The following is a 10,710-nucleotide window of genomic DNA, read 5'->3' on the forward strand; positions in this document are numbered from 1 at the left end:
AATTTAGTTCTCAGATAAATTTAATTTGCTTTTTTTAAATTTAGTTTTATTTTATTTTATTTATTTATTTTTTATTCTTTTACAGTTTTTACAGGAACCAAAACAACAATATCGGAGTAATTTTATTAATCAGTTTTTTAATGTATTTTTACAGGAAACAAAAAAATACTGATAAATAAAATTATGTTTGTTTGTTTGATTGACCGATTTAGCAGTAAATCTTGATAATTATGATTAATAAGCAAATCATTCAATTATCTGATTATGTTTTAAATGGATTTGAGCCCTAATATCCAGTGCATATGCATTCTAATAATCATGTAATAATCATGGTAAGGCATACTGACAGAATAACAGTGAGGGTGCTTGAGTTCAGGGCGCTCTGTAGTGACATTCACCCAACAATAACAGCATACAGACGCGACACACACTTCATGCTTAATTTTAATTAAGCTTTTAATGTCTCTGCTTTAAAAAGCCTGTTTTTCTCCTCCCTGCAACACTCTGAAACGCTGAATAATTAGCCCAGCTCAAAGAGAACAAGGTGGGAGGTGGAGAACTGGTGTAGCACTGGGACCTTCAGCAAATAATGTGGAAAAGGCAGCAGATGAATTATTCAGGATGGTGTTGGATGTGGCCACGGGCTACAGCATCCATCAGACTGCTTAGAGAAAGATGCTCAATTAATGCCTTTAAATATACAGCTCTCTCACACCTCTTCATGAACGACTGTATTAATAATTCCCACGGCTCGGGTGCTGCTGCTTTGAAATACGTTTTTTTTAATGAAAATTACGCCTTTTGAGCTTTATTCTATGCATGTATGTATGTATGTATGTATTTATTTAGTTATTCATTCATTCATTCATTCATTCATTGTGACATAACAATACAGCAAATTTAAACTCAAAATTATTTTAAGGAAAAAAGAAAGAAAGAAAGAACAAATAAAACATTTTAAATATTTTTAGTACCGTAATAAGATTTAGTCTGTGTGTAGAGAATTTAAAAAATAATAATAATCAGCATAAATTAGCACAAAAATAAACATGTTTAATTATCATTAAAGTAACATCACAATAAGTAAACAAAATCATCCAGTACAGACATTATTATTATTATTATTATTATTATTATTATCTTCCAGTATAAAAAAATCCAGCATGGAAAATTATATTTAAATTTTAATCAATGAAATAAAAAAGTAAGTATGCATGCAAATAAATAATAAATACATTTTAGTTAATTAATTCTTCATATTACGGTTATGATACAATACATAACCGTAAATACAATACAATACGGATATGATTTTTTTTATATTATTTTTGCAGTCTACTGAAATTTGGCTAGGCTATAATTATGTGTGAATATGTTCATCCTGAAAATAATGTCGCACTGTTATAAAAAAATTAAATAACTAAAAAAAATAGAAAAATAAAATCAGTGATACTATATATAGCTTGCATTTTCTTCATGCAAAATATAATTCCTTTTTTTTTTATCTTTTGATTTTGGGTTTAAAAATGACCCAGATGGAGCCATTCATGGCAATAATTTATGAGATTTACCCTATTAAAAAAGACTTCTGTGGTTGAACGTCCTCTTGGATTTGAAGTATAACTGCAGAAGGACACTGTGTGAAAATAAATTTGTTCTTAACGTTCCTCTCAGCATGATGCAAGACACTAATACACGAGGCCGCTCGTTTCCAAAGCGGTGTAATATTCAAAGAGATGCACCTCTTTCAGAGTGGCATTATTCCTTTAGAGGGATCGCATGACTAGTCACTCGTCTAACAACAAAAGTTTCATCTAGAGCTTCTTGTAGGTTATTTAAGGTTGTTGTGTCTCATTCTGTCCATGCAAATAGGAAGATCAGAGACGTTCGGCGTAAAAAGATTTGTGGAGCATGCATGAGATAAATGCATGTTTTTTCTGCCTGTTGTAAATCAACTCTTTGATATTTTTGCATAAAATCCAGAAGTGGAACAAAAGTATGAGTGGTCTGTTTTTGTGAAGACTGCAAATGTGCAGCCCGGAGTCCAAAAATCTCAAGGTCGCCACCAAACCACGTGTAAGCGGAAACGGTCTGGCTTCTAATCCAAATAGAAGTAACTGAAGACGTAATCTACAACTCGTCCTTCCAAAGTGCTTTAATCTCCATAATCGGACATATTCAGAACTGCTTTCTCTGTGAAAGTGTAAAGTTAGGATGAACCACCACCAAAAGAACAATTACACCCTAAAAAAGCCGCAGAGTTTCTCCACTAATGATGTTCACAATTATTTTTAATTATCACAATGTTGTAATTGAAAGGCGATCTGAAGGCCGCTGACAGTTCCTTTGGAAAGTGCGGACAGAGCGACGTTTATTCTCACTCTCAGCGTTAATTAGTCTTCATGCACTTTTCTACAACCCGCTTTCAGCTGAACTAACACAGATGGGTCTGACCCGCAGCTTTGCGTCTATCTGACAAGGTTTGACGTCGCTCTAATGGCTCACGCTCGTGCTCTTTTACCAAATGCGTTAGCATTGCCTAATTTTTTTATCTTATAACTCATAAGACTTCTTTATGAAAGGTTGGACGGATTATGAGACGAGTCGAGCGATGCTGCCTTTAAAATTAAAACCGATCTCTTGTCGATACGGTGAGATTTATGCAAATGTTCTGAGCACAAACGAGCTGAGCAAGCCTGAGCCAATTTGCCTGCTTAAAAGTTCTGCTGACACGTGGAAGAACGGTCTACTTTCACAGGAGGAAAACTTTGAAAGGACTGTCCTCGACTATCATGCATGTCAAGATCTGATGGAAGGCACTAATGCATTAAAGCAGTAGTTAATCCCCCCAAAATTATAATTCTCTCATTACTTACTATGTCGTTCCAAACCTGCACGCTCTTATTTTTCTTTTGTGAGCACAAAAAAAGAGAGAGAATTTTTGAAGAGACAAGCAAGCGATCCCTTCTATCAAGCTCCAGAAAGGCAATATCACACAGTGCAGTGTTTGTGCCTGATAAATATAAAAAGAGACACCATGTTATGATTCATAAAAGCCATAAACTTTTGCATTGCAGACATGCACTTATACACTTCCCATTTATGGAAATCATGACTGAAATAAGTAAGAAAGCAAAAGCAGTCAGTCCTAAAAATGTCTGGCTGTCAGTTGAGTGAGTCCGTTAGAATATCCCGACTCTAAACTCTAGACTCAACTCTCTAAATAAACCTCTCTAAATTAATGCAATTGCATTGGCTATATATTACTTACAATGACAGTGCCCATCTCAACAGATTCAACGGCAAAGAAGTAGTTCCTAATTTAACTAAATGTTTTGGGTAACATGGCGATAGTTTAGGGTTTTATTGTATATTTTAATTAATTAAATATTTATTTATTTTAGTAGTACTGGAAGTATTAAAGGTATTTTACTCAGAGATAAATACATAATTAAGGTGCAGAAAACAAGGCATTTAGCTTTAATTAACAAAAAAGAAAATAAATGAATTGCTATAGAAAATTCAATTTGTACAGGATTCAATTTCTCAAAGCATAAATATATACATAAATATTATTTTAAAAAGCGCGTAACTTGCTGGTTTTTATTTCCTCCTAAAACACCAAAAGTGTACAAACTGGACAAGATTAAAAATAAAGCATTCAAGGACAACTAGTACAAATAGCTGTCATATAATTTAAGGTATTTCTAGCTTTGTTAGTTGAGTTTAGTGAAAATTCCTGCATAAATGTCTGTTTAGTGCTGTCAGCCTAATTGAGATCCTGATTGTGCCAGATTAGCAATGCTCTAATTATAAAAATAAAATCAGTCCACCAAGAAAAGATATGTTCCCCTGAAAAAGCTTTAATAATGTTAGCTACTTTATTCTTAGTATTTTGTAGTGTAGCTACTTTTTCTGAGAAGTGGCTTGTATGTAGCTTAAGTACTGTAAATTATGAATAACTCAACAGTTTCAAGGCATCTTCCCCAACACTGTTTAATATATTTTCCCATGCGAGGTGCACTAAGGCCCCCCGATGCCTCTTTCACAATGATTTTATAGCAGTCTTAAATACACATGCAGGCCATTGCCCATTTTATAGGACTCATTATCGGAGTGTTGGGGAAAATAACTAATTATTTACATTAGGCCTATAGCTTACAGCACGTCAGGGCCAGTCGATTCCAGTGGGCCGATGTTTAATGTGTGCCTTCATTCCAGCATCAGGCTCTCAATTATTCATCTGTTATGGTCTTTCCGTCTGAGGGACCCCATGCATTCTTGATTTGCAAAGGCGATTGGTGAGGATGCAGCTTTACGATGAAATCAGCTTCTGTCGATGAGCCACACAACACACCACTAACAACGACATTCATTCTAGAACCAGAACAGAGGAAGAAAAACAGCTATTGCACACACAGACATTGTCTTTAGGCATCAAAAACTATAGGTATGTAAGCAACTGGTAGGTTTGACTTACCTGTTGCATGTTTAATTCAGAGTAGCATCCAGTTATCATCCAATAAAGATAAGATAAGATAAGATAAGATAAGATAAGATATGCATTTTAGATTTAATTTCATATAAAACTTCTTAACATGTGGCAGTCAAATATTGAGTAAAGAAAGAGATTTTGAATTTCAAGGCCTAGAAAAGTCATGACAGATTAATATGAAAAGTAAGTGAAGTGAATATAGATTTTTATAGCTGCTATAAAAAGGCAATAGTATTTTTTTTTCTCCCCGAATAACAGAGGTCATGGAAATTGATTGGTAAGAAAGTACATATTTCTCCTTGAATTTTATATAAATTTCTTACTTTTTTATACAAATGTGACTCTCTGGGGTAGAAGGCTTACTCCTGTTCCAGAAGTGAGACATCAAAAATACAAAGACCACCTATCGACTTTATTCATGTGAATGTGGAGTTGTTACACACTAAGGACAGTTTTCAGCTATATCTCTTTGTGTAACTGGCGCTCTGATGTCCTTCACCTCTACATTCAGTGTTTTGACTGAAATGGTACGAGAGTTTCAGCTGAAACTCAATGATTGTTCAGATGTGCAGAGCAAAATATCTTAATCTTAAACTGTTCACTGAAAAGTTAAACTCTGACATCTCATAGGTTACTGGTGGAAATTAACTCAACTTTATGCATACTGATTTAACAGAAAAACAAGTTATCCTTTTTTTTTGTTTTGTTTTTGTTCAGTAAACAGAAAATGACCCGTCCCAAACATTACCCTAGTAGTAGGTGATCTAAAACTTTAAGCGCAAAACCACAACCCAGGCTCATTGGAAAAACATGCCTGTGGCAAAAATTTATACAAAATTATATTACGTTGCTTCTTGCATATTTCACAATGCTTTAAAAGTGAAATGTCCAGTGATTGGAGCTAAAAGTGCGTTCAATTTTATCCCAAACAGATGAGCTTGAATCTGCCAACGTTGCTGTTTGTACGTATAGCAGCAGTTTGGAAGTTAAAGTCTGGTGAGTGCAGCTCTATTGCATTCAACAATAACCTAGCTAACAAAAAAACTTCTAAAAACATTTTGCTAATGTTCTCATTTAGTTATGAAAACATTATTTCTATTACTTTGTATATGTTCAAAACATCCAGTTTGTCTAAAAAAGATTTTTAATCTTTACCATAAACCTCCAGCAGGTTTAAGTGCAGCATTTGACACAGTACTGTAGATCAAGATATCCTTTTACAAAGACTTGATCATGTAGATGGGTTTCAGGGACCTGTGCTAAAGTGATTTGCTTCTTATCTTAAGGAGAAAACGTTTTCTGTCAATGTAGGAAAATGTTTCTCATCTTATGCTCAGATCTCTTATGGTGTTCCACAGGGATCGATATTGGGTCCTTTTTTTTTGCTTTATATATACTTCCTCTAGGTCTTATTGTTCAGAGACATAACTTATCTTTGTATGCCAATGACACTCATCTTTATTTTCCTGTTAAAAATAACAGCTGTTTTGTGTCTAATTTGTTTAAATGTCTGCATAAACAGGCATTTTTGTACAGCTAAATAATTATAAAATTGAAAGAATAATTTTTGGCCCATCAGTTTTAACCTCTGGCATTGTCAATCAGCTTATCAGTGATGTTGTGAAAAGTTTCTTTCAGTTAAGATCTATTGTTAGAATCAAGAAGATGCTTTCTAAGAAGGACCTTGAAACTATTATTCATGCATTTATAACATGAAGGTTAGGCTACTGTAATTTGCTCTATCTGGGTTTGTTTAACATTTGTTTTTAAATGTGCTTTATAAATTAACTAAACCAAACTAAACCTGACTGATAGTGTTAACAAAAGCAAATATTAAAAAAACTGTAAAATCGCATTTGCCATTTTATCTTGCTTCTACAAGTCTTTGAACTCTCTAATCATAGCGTTTTTCTTATTTTTTTCACAGGACTCGTACTTGAGCACCTCACATCACAAGTGCAATGCTGTACCGGGTATGCTACCGAGCAACTTTACTATATCAGAAAAACAATAAATGCAGAGCTGGTTATGTGATGTGAACATCAAAATGTATTAGTTTAAATCATACACAATGGTAAAAGTGTTCTGAGGTCATTACATAGTATTGTGCAAGGAACCGCATGAAAATAAGTATTTATTAATCAATTCTTTATTAATAAAGTCTGCCCCGTAATCACAGTTTCTGTAAAAATGAATAAAAAGTTGTGGTAACACTTTATTTGAAGGGGTGTGCATAAGACTGACATGACACCTTCATAATCATGACATGACACATGTCATGAATATGAAGGAGGTTTTATGCATGTTTATGACAACTGTCATTAAGTGTCATTCGCTCAGTTATGTAATTTTTAATGCAAATATGACATCATTTGACCTAACCCTACCCCTACCCTTACTACTAACCATAGCCCATAACAAAGACAAACAATCTCAAACAATGTCATCTTTGCATTAAAAATTACATAACTGAGCGAATGACACTTAATGACAGTTGTCATAAACATGCATAAAAACCCTTCATATCCATGACATGTGTCATGTCTTGATTATGTAGGTGTCATGTCATGATTATGAAGGTGTCATGTCAGTCTTATGCACACCCCTTCAAGTAAAGTGTAACCAAAGTTGTTGGTGTTTTACCACCTCTAGTGGTCATTTCAGCTGGAAACTAAAGTTAATTGTATGTATAGATATGTTTTTGCAAAAATGCAAGGGAAGGCACTTTTTTCCAATGAGTCTAGGTTGCAGTAACTACATAGCCCCCATAGAAAGCATTCCCCTCATTCTCAAATGGTGGGAAGGTTGTGAAAAGGATGGTTTGCTACTTCTACTTTGCTGCAAATATGTGGAATATAGTACCATTTCTGCAAATGCTTTGACCTCCTTGGCCTAGAAACTAATGATGCTGAGATGAACATGGTTTCCTTGGACTGAATAGAAATACAAAAGAAGGTTGCATGCATTCTTCATACTTTAGATCAGAAAACTCACAAATGAGATATACTACTATCTCTCCAGCACCAATGAGAATACAAGGAGAGCTAATGGAAAAGAGCCTAGAGATCTCAAGTGTGTCTCCTCTAGAGCTTCAAAATGACTCAAACTGTGTTCAAACAAGTCTCCGAAAACCAAATCATTTGAGCACCACATATAACTCTATATGACAACGAATTACTCATTTGTGACTATTTTTGTCTTCAAAACAACTGCAGGAGAAACTCCACAAGGTTGATGCTTAAATTAAACGTAATTCAAAACTTCAGTGTAGCTCAGCTTCTGAGCAATAAAATGTTTTACTCTGGATAAACATGGAGCTTTTTACACCCATAAAGCTTTAAAAACCTCACTAACCCGCAGCAGATGGTCTGGCCTGGAAGTTACGCTCCATATGCACTCTTAATCAACCCAGAACTACCAATTTATAGAGCCTGACAATGCATGCGCTCGCCATGTTTACGACGAGCATTAGTTACTGCAACCTTGCACTTGTTCCTGATTGGATAACAGAGCAATCAGAGGACAAAAGTCTATTGTATCGCATCTTCGGAGGCAGGTAGCGACATTCGACTCGACCACTCTAAACGAAAAAGCACAGGCATGTTGTCAGTGGTGCAGAACTAATTTATATTTCATATTGCACTGTAGATGTGAGGGAGAAACAAGCCTAAGGGGGGTTATCAGTGAATAACAAATTCATTTGAGGATGTACCGTATTCGACACACTGATGCAGCTCCTTTTATCAGGCCTGCTGAAACTGATTGGTTAAACTGGCGTGGTGAATATACATCAGGGAGAGGCTGCACTTTCCATGCTAAAGTTCAACCTGCTTGTTTACCTCTCTCCAGAGACCCACGAGGAGGAGAGATTACAGACATGGAGAAAACGAATGAAGGAAATGATCACATGTGTGGATGGCAGGAGAAATACTGGAGCTGTTAAATGGTAAAAGAGTCTCGAGGTGATGCGGCATCATTGCTTCACGAAGAGTGGAGACAAGAGGGTCCTGTGCCAAATGCATTGTGTCACGTTAAAAATAGGGGGTGGAAAATTATATGCATGAGGAGGAATCATAAAGTATCTTGTGTATTGTTTCTATTCAAATATATATAATCTTAATTATATGGAAAAACAAAAGATCAGTTTCTGAAATATAATTAATATTTATTTATAATTATATAATACAAATATATACTTCATACTACAAGTCTGGGGATCTATAATAAGTAAGAGAACAACCACACAAAAAAACATATCGTTGTACAAATTAAATACAAAAATGAGGTCAGTAATATTTTTAATGTTTTGAAAGAGTCTGCATTTATTTGATCAAAAATACATAAATTGTGAAATAGTATTACAATTTAAAATAACTATTTTCTATTTAAATATATTTTAAAATGTAATTTATTCCTGTGATGCAATGCTGAACTTTCAGCAGCTAGGTGCTAGAAATGGCAAAATCACACTGATAAACACTAATCAAATGTAAACCTTGAATTCACTATTAGTCACTTTACATCAAATCTGCCAGATGAAATCATAAGGTATTAAGCATTTTAAAAATGTTTGAATATTAAAATGATTACTTAAATCACAAAATTTGGCAAACAGAATGTGTTAATAAAATGCATAAATTAAAACATAAAACTAACATTATAAAGCACAGTTCACCTTTCCAATCTTAAAATCTGCTTCCAATTTAAATTACATTTTGTATTAATGACCCATCCTTGATATTTAAGGCTGACAGGGCATCAGTTAGATGGTTATGATAGAAAGTGTGAGTGAAAGCAGAGAGATACTATTAACAATAATGTGTAGACGTTTCTTTGTGCACAAATGCAGATGCACGGTCTTTGTTGTTCAACTAATAAGTGCATGATGTCTTTCTGAAGTCTTGGCTGTTTGCCATATTGTACTGAGCATCCATAATAGAAAAGCTGGAAGATAGAATCCTATACTAGCTTGTAGTCCATCCTGAGCCTGCAAAAGACCATTTAACAAGCTAGTTAAGCTGTTTTCTGAAGCATGAAACATAGTCACTCACACCACACACAACATGTGCTCTCAACCTAGTTAGGGTCAAGTTCGAATTTTCAGGACTTACAGAAAACACATTTTAGAGCTGTCCATGGTGGCTGTAGACATGCATAATTTAAGTGATAACGAAATAGCAGAAAAACGTGATAAGGACAAATGGCGAATTCAAGGTCTATTAAGAATTCCTCAGATGTGTTCGGCTGCTATGGATGGGCTTTTAAACTATTGACAAACCGATAATATATACATCGCTGTCATCTTCTGAGAGTAAAAACCTGTAATCTTACAGACTTTGATCTAAAACGCTCACATATTGGCATAGGTGGGAAAATCATGTGCAAAATGAATTTCAAAGATCTGTAAATGCTTTCTGGCATATGAATTGCATGTGCTTCAAGAACAAAAAAGCAATTAAACAAGTTGAAGGTTGTTGCTTTGACTAATCAGCATTCTTTTAATGATATAATTCAAGTTATCATCTAAGCAAAGAATAATTGGTTTTATGCATGTGCAAAACAGCTGTAAAAACAACTTGGTGTTTGATAAGTGTGAAGAGGGATATATTACTGTCTCAGTCCATATATTTGAATTGATATTGAAATCCATGCATGTCTCTTATGGCTCATTTGTAGAACTGAATAATTTCTCGCCTCTAAAGTCCACAGACAGCCGATTCATTGCTTTGATCATAAATCAGCATGAGACACGCAATACACAACTTCATTAGGACACACACACACACACACACACACATAAAGTTAAAGGAAAAAAGTTCACATGAAACTAAAAACTCTCTTATTATTTACTCACCCAACTGATGTCACTCCACATCTGAATGTAAAAGAGACACTTTGCAAAGCTCCTTTCCATATAAACTCAGTTCAAAGGGAGAGCAGGTCTATTTAGTTATGTAAAGGACAAAAACAACATAAAAGTAGAGCACATGACTTCTGAAGTCTTCTGAAGTTACATGATGTGTTTTGTGTGAGAAAATGAAAATATTTAGGTCGACATTCCTGTCTGAAATCTTAGATCTTCTCAAAATACCTCAAAAAATTCTACTACTGTGTTCAACTAAAACAAAATAATATCTCATTTTCAAACAATAATTTTCCCTGATATTGCAGGTAGGTACACACATTAAGTGTGTGTGTGTGTGTGTGTGTGTGTG

This window comes from Sinocyclocheilus grahami, unplaced genomic scaffold, assembly GCF_001515645.1.
Source record: "Sinocyclocheilus grahami isolate Dianchi unplaced genomic scaffold, SAMN03320097.WGS_v1.1 scaffold94.1, whole genome shotgun sequence".
Lineage (NCBI taxonomy): Eukaryota > Metazoa > Chordata > Actinopteri > Cypriniformes > Cyprinidae > Sinocyclocheilus > Sinocyclocheilus grahami.